This window comes from Giraffa tippelskirchi, chromosome 10, assembly GCF_054371585.1.
Source record: "Giraffa tippelskirchi isolate mGirTip1 chromosome 10, T2T-mGirTip1v1.2.pri, whole genome shotgun sequence".
Taxonomy (NCBI): domain Eukaryota; kingdom Metazoa; phylum Chordata; class Mammalia; order Artiodactyla; family Giraffidae; genus Giraffa; species Giraffa tippelskirchi.
The window spans coordinates 12,215,988-12,225,489 of record NC_137284.1 but is presented as its reverse complement, the minus strand read 5'-3'; positions in this window follow the sequence as shown (position 1 = coordinate 12,225,489).

Sequence of the window (9,502 nt, the reverse complement as noted above, 5' to 3'; positions counted from 1 at the left end):
AGTAATAACAACAACAATAATGCCTGTGATGGGTTGGAACATGAGCCTTCACAGGGATACTAAAAAGATATCTTTTATCACCTGTGGAGGCAGTTAGGGCACTCCCATTATTCTGAAAATGGTAAATGGCAGGAAAGAATCAAGCATTCCCAGAAGGAAAAACAAGGAGTCACTCAGCCAGAGAAGGTGGCTGCCCACAGTGCCCAAATCATGAAGGAAAACGGGTCACCAGCTGTGGGAAAGGACTGGGTGGGGCTTAGTGCTGGGCTTAGAGTCTGGACGGTTCCATTTTTCTGGCTGCTCCCGGTTCATAAAGGGTCAGCACAGCTTCTTTGGTCCCTGGCCTACGGAGTTGCTGGTGTGAGAGATGAGGAGGCTGCCACAGGAGAAGAGACGTCTTCATTCACCTATCGCCAGAGAAGGACCACAAGACAATCAACCTTGGAACCTTCATGGCATTCCTCCATAAGCGTTTATTTTGCTCACCAGTCGCTGGGTTGTCTGGGCAGGCCTCCTGCTCTGATCTAGGCTCACTCATGTGTCTGTGTTCAGCTCAGGGTCAGCCAGATAGCCCTGCTGACCTTGGCCGTGCTCTCTTACACTCTGGGGCCTCTGCGGGTACAGCTGAGCTGGCTTGGCTCTGCTCCTGGGCTGGCTTGGCTCTCTGGCCGGGACATGCTGCGTGGCAGGTGCTGGTTTCCTGAAAAGAACAGAAGCAGGTAACACCTTCTGAGGCCTCAGGTCAGAGCTGGCATCGGCCACTTCTGCTGCATCCAAGGTAGCCCGGATCCAAGGGTTTGGGGAACTAGACACCTGTTGTAGCTGCAGGAGGTGTGGATACACAGAGGGAAAGAGAACCAGGCCCATTTCTGCAATCAAACTGTCCTATCCCTGGTTGGGCTGAGAGCCGGCCAGGGCCATGCCCTTCCGGTCCACCCCCACACCATCTCCCTGACTGTGCGCAGAGGTCACAGGGGCTATTTTGATGAGAACTTGAATCTAGAAACTGGTGCACAAATTCTCTGCACCCACACCACTCGAATATCACTCTGTGGGCATGCACACTCGCAGTCACACATGCTAACACATTCAAATACCCTCACACAAGTTCACACCCCCACATACTCACACACCACAGTCACACCTGCACACATGGTCACATGCTCACAGACACTCACAGACACCCACACTCACACACCTACACTCATGCATGCCTACACATGTTCACATGCACGCACTCACACACACACGTTTTCACAAGCTCAGGTACACTCACACACGTTCCCTCACACACATGTCCACACCCTCACACACGTACTCACACCTGCTCACACTCACTCCTACAATCACACACTCTACGCTCTGCCATGGGAAAGCCGGGGATGAACTACCCAGCCCCTCTCCGCCAACGTCAGACAAGTTCAGCTGGAAGAAGTCAGGCTGCCTCCTCCGGGTGAGTCTCAGGCTTCCCCCATCCTGCACAGCAAGAGGGTGGAGGCCGATGGGGACCCCTGTGGACCAGGTCCCGGCTCTGACACTCACAGTGGGACCCCAGCAAGCCACTGGCTCCTCCGGGCCTAGTCTCCCCTCTGAACGTTGAAGGAAGGAGCTGATGCCCACAGGGGCCCTGCTCCCTGGAGCCCACGCTCCCAGCAGCAGGTTCCTGGGCCCCTGGGTGGGTCAGGCCGAATGGGTGAGGCCACAGAGCCTCAAGTGAGGGACTTGAGAACTTCCAAGAGGCGGCAGCTCACAGCAGAGGATTTCCAAGCCCCACACGAATAGCAAGGCTTTCACAGGAGCATGTGTGAACTCAGGAGGGGCAGCCGGAGAGCAGAGGCAGCAGGGAGCAGACAGCAGTGGGCACGGTGGCGGTGACAGCCAGGTGAGTATGCCTGCCCTTCCAGGGGCAGGGCCCAGGCCAGTCCCTGGGGCAAGACAGGGGACACGGGGTGTGACAGGGGAGCTGGGACAAGACAGGGATGTGGGGTGAGACAGGGGACCTGGGGCGAGACAGGGGACCTGGGATGAGACAGGGGACATGGGGGGAGACAGGGGACCTGGGATGAGACAGGGGACCTGGGGCGAGACAGGGGACCTGGGGGGAGACAGGGGACCTGGGATGAGACAGGGGACCTGGGATGAGATAGGGGACCTGGGGTGAGACAGGGGACCTGGGGGGAGACAGGGGACCTGGGGGGAGATAGGGGACATGGGATGAGACAGGGGACCTGGGGTGAGACAGGGGACGTGGGGGGAGATAGGGGACCTGGGGGGAGATAGGGGACATGGGATGAGACAGGGGACCTGGGGCGAGACAGGGGACCTGGGGCGAGACAGGGGACCTGGGGGGAGATAGGGGACATGGGATGAGACAGGGGACCTGGGGCGAGACAGGGGACCTGGGGCGAGACAGGGGACCTGGGGGGAGATAGGGGACATGGGATGAGACAGGGGACCTGGGGCGAGACAGGGGACCTGGGGCGAGACAGGGGACCTGGGATGAGACAGGGGACCTGGGGGGAGATAGGGGACCTGGGACGAGACAGGGGACCTGGGGCGAGACAGGGGACCTGGGGTGAGACAGGGGACCTGGGGGGAGATAGGGGACCTGGGACGAGACAGGGGACTTGGGGCGAGACAGGGGACCTGGGGCGAGACAGGGGACCTGGGATGAGACAGGGGACCTGGGATGAGACAGAGGACCTGGGGCGAGACAGGGGACCTGGGGGGAGACAGGGGACCTGGGGTGAGACAGGGGACCTGGGGAGAGACAGGGGACCTGGGATGAGACAGGGGACCTGGGGGGAGACAGGGGACCTGGGACGAGACAGGGGACCTGGGGCGAGACAGGAGACCTGGGGCGAGACAGGGGACCTGGGAGGACAGGGGACCTGGGGCGAGACAGGGGACCTGGGGGGAGACAGGGGACCTGGGGCGAGACAGGGGACCTGGGGGGAGACAGGGGACATGGGATGAGACAGGGGACCTGGGGCGAGACAGGGGACCTGGGATGAGACAGGGGACCTGGGATGAGACAGAGGACCTGGGGCGAGACAGGGGACCTGAGGGGAGACAGGGGACCTGGGGCGAGACAGGGGACCTGGGATGAGACAGGGGACCTGGGGAGAGACAGCGACCTGAGGGAGACAGGAGACATGAGGTGCGGCAGAGGACCCGGGGCAGTGGCACGTCAGACGCCAGGCAAGTCGAGAGGAGGAGACCACTGGGCGGAGAGGGTGATGACCCCGGGTCCTTCCCCACCCTGCACGGAGTGGGCAGGACAGCTCCCAGGCCTCTGAATTCCTGGCCTCGCTCTGATGGGGACCCTCAGCTCAGGACCACGGCCAGGTGTTGGGGTAAAGGAAGGGCATTGGTCTTCTCTCCTCAAAGCCAGTCACTGAGAAGACTCTGGCATCCCCTGAGACCCTGGGCCCCCAGCTGTCCTCTCAGGGAACCGGAATCCTCCTCTCAGCTTTCCCCACCCTCCCCCTCCTCACCCCACTCCCCCTCCCCTCAGGCAGGCTGAAAGGGAATTCCAACCCTGTCCCTCCATTCTCCAAGGAAAGAAAAGGACCTGGCAGATTCTGAGCTGGCAAGGGGCTTAGGGGCAAATATTATCTCGTCTCTCTTCTATAGATGAGGAAACAGAGGCCCAGCAAGGGGAAGGTGCTGTCCGCCAGGCCCTCAATGCAGAGCAGGCAGCAGAGCATAGTGGAAACCTTCAGAGGGGCCAGGCAGTAGGGGTGGGGGGAGGCCTGCCCTCCTCCAGCAACTCTGTGCATCTGACAGCATCATTTCCAGGACAGCAGAGCAGGTCTGACCCATCCTGAATGGGCTGGGATTGGAGAAGCCCAGTAGCTTCCTGCCAGCCTGACACCGCAGGCTCAGACTTAGACAGAAGGGACCAATTCCTGCCCATCGACACAGAGGTGGTGCCAGGAGGCAGGGGAGGATTAGATGGGGCACCCTCGGAAGACTCAAGCACCTCACCTCCCACCAACATCACAGTCACCCACTTGACAGATGGGGAAACTGAGACCCAAGGAGGTTAGGCAACTTGCCCCAGGGCCTGCAGCTGATAGAGCCGGCAGAGGGGTAGGCTGGATTCTTCCCAGGCTAACTCCGGGGGCCTGAGATCTCAGCCATTCGGCAAAGCTGCCCCCTCCCAGATGTGCAGTGCCCCCTTCTTCTTTGCCTTTCATCAAGAGCCTCTCTCCTCCAGCTGGTAACACCTCCCCCTTCCCAGCTGCTGTGACTGTGGATGAATAAAACTGCTTCTGGGGCCTCGTGAGTGAAGTCGATGCTCAGAGATGCTCACAAGACAAATCCAGGCAGCTGAGAGGTGGAGTTGGCCCAGCCAGAGGCGGTGTGTCCATGAATCAGTGTAGGACCAGGGCACCTTGGCTCCGGGGAGGGAAGCCAGTAGAGTCAGTGTCCTGGGGCTCTCTGTGCAGTTCTGTATCCCGACTGCGTCCCCCACATCAGAGGGGCCTCAGGGAACTGGGAAAGAGGGGGGTGGAGTGAGAAGACCTAGGTTTGCATCTCAGCTCCATCCCTTACCCTGACCATGTGACCCTGGGCAGGTCACCTTGCTTATATTCAAAACAGCAGGTAATAAGCCCTCTCTCCTGAGCCAGCCGTGTCTTTGCCTGCCTACGAAGGTCCTGGAGAGAAGCCCCCGTGGAGAGGACAGTTCACCTCACCCCAGGTTCCACAGGAGCAGGGCTTGAGCACCAAAAGGGATTTTTAGGGACCCATTTTACAGATGGAGAAACTGAGGCTCACAAAGAATAATTCACTGGACAGAGATTATATACATCACTTAATGTCTCTGAGCTCAATTTCTTCATCAGCAAAATGGTAATAGTACCTACTTCATAAAGATGTTACTAGCAACAGAGACTAGAAGCACTGGTTGCCCCCTACGTGCCAGGCACTGTGCTGGGCACGAGGCGGGCACTGTGTCTTTTAAAACTCACAGCAACTATGTGAGATTGAAACTGAGATGGTCACTATGCTCTTCTGGCTGCTCTCACACGAGGTAGACAGCCCCGATTTGGTCACTGGAGGGTCCGATCTCCTGTTAGGTCACAAGGAGGTTTAGCGCACCTCTTCTTATGGCAGTTAAGAAGAGGACCTGCAGGATCTCCCCTCGCTTTCCCACCAGCTTCCCCGCAGCTGGATGACTGCAGTTTCTCTGGGGCCGGATGACAGAGGAGGAGATGAAGGGACAGGGGAACTAGCTGCTGCTCTTGCAAGCGCCCACCGCCCCACTTTGAGGCTGGCAGTGTTTGAGTTGGTTTCTCTGCAGAAGTGTTTTACCAGGTCTCTGGATGTGCCTCCTCATCACTGGGGGAGAGGGGGTTCTCTCTCCTGTGTACCTCCCCCAAAACCCCTCCCTCAACTCAGAATCACGGGAGGCCCAAAATGCAGGAGTGTGTATCAATTTCTCCAAGGGTCCATAAAGCCAGCCCCTCCCTTTTGTCTCAAGGTGAACAGGAAAACTTCCCCTCCCCTGTATTTAGACTCAGATCACTCTAAATAATCTCTCCAAAATCCACTCTCAGTCTCCAATCCAAGCCATATAGGCAAAGGTGGCAAAGTCACCCAGGAGGTTCACGACCACTTGCTTTTTGGCAAGTTCTACCAGGTCATCTGTGGCACAGCTCACTCCAGTATCTGAACTCAGCTGAAACTGTTGTTTTAACATCTCTAACAATTATGTCCAATTTCAAGGCCCATGGCCTGGGCCACTCGATCGCACAATTTCTGACCCTCAGTTTGGTTTAGTCCCTCAGTGATGGTTTAGTCACTAAGTTGTGTCTGACTCTTGTGACCCCATGGACTATAGCTTGCCAGGCTCCTCTCTCCATGGGATTCTCCAGGCAAGAATACTGGAGTGGGTTGCCATGCCCTCCTCCAGGGGATCTTCCGGACAAAGGGATCGAACCTGGGTCTCCTGCATTGCAGGTGGATTCTTTACTGACTGAGCCACCAGGGAAGCCCTGACCCTCAGTTTACTGGTCTGCAAAATGGGCTGATTAACACTGACCTCAGGGGCTGTTATAAGGGTCCGTGGTTCCCATACACATGAGGACTCCACAAACTGCAGAAGGCTGTGCAGCCGCTCATATCATGCGTTGTTGATGTCTGGGTATTTCCTGTGTCCCAGGCAGCCGTTCCCCTGGTGGGTATCTGGTAAGCTCCTGGATACAGGGGATCATGACTTTGCCTCTTTTCCACCTGCCTGTCCCTGACACATGTGCATCAGGGTTTACAGCAAGGTGGCTGATTCATTCACATTCATTCACAAGGAAAATAGAGTCTCTTTCTGGGTGGCACATAGCTAGGCGCATGGGCCAGGTGGCCTCTGGAACCTGACAGAACAGTGGTCCCCGGCCTGATGGTGTGGAGGCGCTGATGGTGAGTAGAGAGAGATTTCAAGTCTAAGGAGCTCTGTGACACTTCCATTGCCTCTTCACCCGTAACATCAGCTGAGAGCCTATTTTTGTAGGTGTTTTCTTTTCATCTAAGGGGAGTGAGGTCTCAGTTTTAGCAAATTTCTCACCGCCCACCTGGGAGAGATGCCGTTAATTACACTTATGCTGCCTTCTGAGGCCACTGTGGTCCCCTCGGAGAGCCCAGGAAGGGTGTAGGTCATGGTGCTGCTTCTTGGGCCCCCAGAGAGTGTTCACAGATGTGCTCCAAATCACCATGGGTCCCAGGCATAGTTTTCACCTGTGTTGAAAGTGTTAGTCACTCAATCGTGTCTGACTCTTTGCAACCCCATGGACTGTAGCCTGCCAGGCTCCTCTGTCCATAGAATTCTCCAGGCAGAAATACTGGAGTGGGTTGCCAGCCCCTTCTCCAGGGGATCTTCCCAAGTCAGGGGTCAAACCCGGGTCTCCCGTGTTGCAGGCAGTTTCTTTACCATCTGAGCCACCAGTGAGCCTTGTCCCTGATGAAATGACAACTCTACAGGCAAAGCAGCACCGAGTTAAATGTGTTCCACCTAAAGGTTTTGTCCTTTTTTTCTAAAATTATGCCCTTCCTCCCTTTCTGGTGCTAAATATCCTTTTCAGGGGATGGTGAGAATGTGGGTGATTTCTTTAAATGAACTTGCCTGAGGAAGTGGAAAGTTGGCAGACTCAGGCCCCATTGGTTGGTAATTCACTCCTCTGTGGGCTCCAAGTATTTCATTTATTTTTTATTAATTTATATTGGAGTATAGCTGTATTTTTTAAATTAACTTTTATTCCAAGCGTTTTAGAACTAGTATTGCAAAGAGTGGAGTACTGGATTGATCCCCTCACTCTGACAAAGGCAGGACTTGAACCCAGGAGTGAGTGCCTCCCATCAAGTCAACAGTCCTTCTACCAGGAGACCAGAGTCCAGAGCTACCCCAATTCTTCAATACTGAGGTGCTGTGTGACCATGGGTGACACAGTCACCCTCTCTGAACCTCTAGTTCCTCATCTCTGTGCTGTGCTTCATCATTCAGTCGTGTCCAACTCTTTGAGACCCATTGGACTGTGGCCCACCAGGATCCCCTGGCCATGGGATTTTTCAAGCAAGAATACTGGAGTAGTTGCCATTTCCTTCTCCAGGAGATCTTCCCCACACAGGGTTGAACCCGTGTCCCCTGTGTCTCCTGCATTGCAGGTAGATTCTTTATCTGCTGAGCCATCAGGGAAGCATCTCTAAGCAGAACTAACAATCCGTGCCTTCTCTCCCTTAGAATGAGATGAGGACTTAAACGTTCCTTATTCACACCTCAAGGAGCGAGGACTCCTGGGGCAGGAGGGGTTCTCCTGAGCCCAGACCCTCCGTCTCCCAGCATCTCACTCTGGTCCCATATGCTTGGACTGCCAGACCAGGGACTCTTTCACAACATCCTCAGCAGTCACCTACTCTTCTCGAATATGTCTGGTGAAGAGGGAAAAGGCCAATAGGCGGGAAAAGAAAAAGATGGGAGACGAGGGAAAGAGAAAAGGGAAGGAACGTGGGTGGGGAGCTGAGAGCAGAGGAATAGCCGCCTCTAAGGACCCGAGTTTCAGGTCTGCATCCTCCCTGAAGACACGACTGAGCTCACAACCAATGAGGTGGAATCAGTCCCCACCTCCACCAGCACCCTGTCCTAGCAGAGCCCTGCTCTACCTTGCCGGAGCCTGAGGACAGGACATTCTTTTTTTTTTTAACTTTTTATTCTGTGTTGGGGTATAGCTGATTAATTAACAATATTGTGATAGTTTCAGGTGCACAGCAAAGGGACTCAGCCATACATATACTTGTATCCATCCTCCCCCAAACTCGCTTCCCATGCAAGTTGCCACACAATGCTGAGCAGAGTTCTCTGTGCTGTATAGTAGGTCCTTGTTGGTTATCCGTTTTAAATATAGCAGTGTGCACTTGTCCATCCCCAGGGACATGCCTTGTTAATTCTTCTTCCTACTCCCAGCCCTGAGCTTGGTGCTCAGTCAAAGCTGTCATCATCTGTTGGGCTGAATTACAAGGCTCTCTTGCTCCTCCCACCAGACACAAGGCTCCTTGAGGGCATGGACCCCTGTGCCTGACCCCTAGTCATGGTTAGACTCTGAAAGATGGCTTTTCTCAAGGTTGTGTGTTATTTTAGTTCACACCAAACCCTATGAGAGTATCTCTCAGTGTTATTATCCCCACTTTACAGATAAGGAAACTGAGGCTGGGGCAGGTGGCCATCTTGCCCCCAGGTCTCCCGATACCCAGAGGGGCCAGGATTCAAGTCCCAGCTTCTATCTGCAGAGTCGTGTGCTGAACCAATTGACGCCAATGAGAAGGATGTCTGTTCTTCATTTCATTGTATAATCTGGCAGATTCATCCCTCTGCTGTGTCCTAGTAGGCCCATCTCCTGACATTGGGTGGTTTTCCCCAACGTGTTTGCTCAGGCCAGCTATGCATAAAGTTTCCATAATCCGTGCTTGGCTTATCTACGATAATGGTGATTGCTTGTGTGGCCAAGAGGAAGGCTCCCACAGCAAGAAATCACCCAGGGGGATTATTTACACAAGCTCATCGGCCCTGGGCTAAGGGACAGGAAGTGGTGGGTGAGCTCGAGTCCCCTGTAAAGAGATGCTCAGCTCCGGCTCACACTAGCTGTGTGTCCTTGAGTAAGTCACTTGCCCTCTCTGGGCAAAGGAGGCAATTTAATGGCATGTTCCTCCTAAAGGTCCTTTCCATCTAATAATAGCAGAGATGGAGAATGTGGTTTCTAGGGTCAGAAAAACTGGATTCAAGTCTTGGCCTTGCCTCACCTTGACCTCTGACGTCCCTCTACTTCCCTGAGGGAAGCTTCCTTCCCTTCTTCACTGAGCAGAGATTTTGGCTCCAGCCTCTGGGGCCGGCAGTGAACAGGGGTGGGAAGGCAGATTGTTGATAAACTGACAGTCTCTTATGCAAATATGTAACCATCATCACTATCATTATTATTTCCGGAGCCTCTGTCTCCCAGGCTCTCTGAGCACG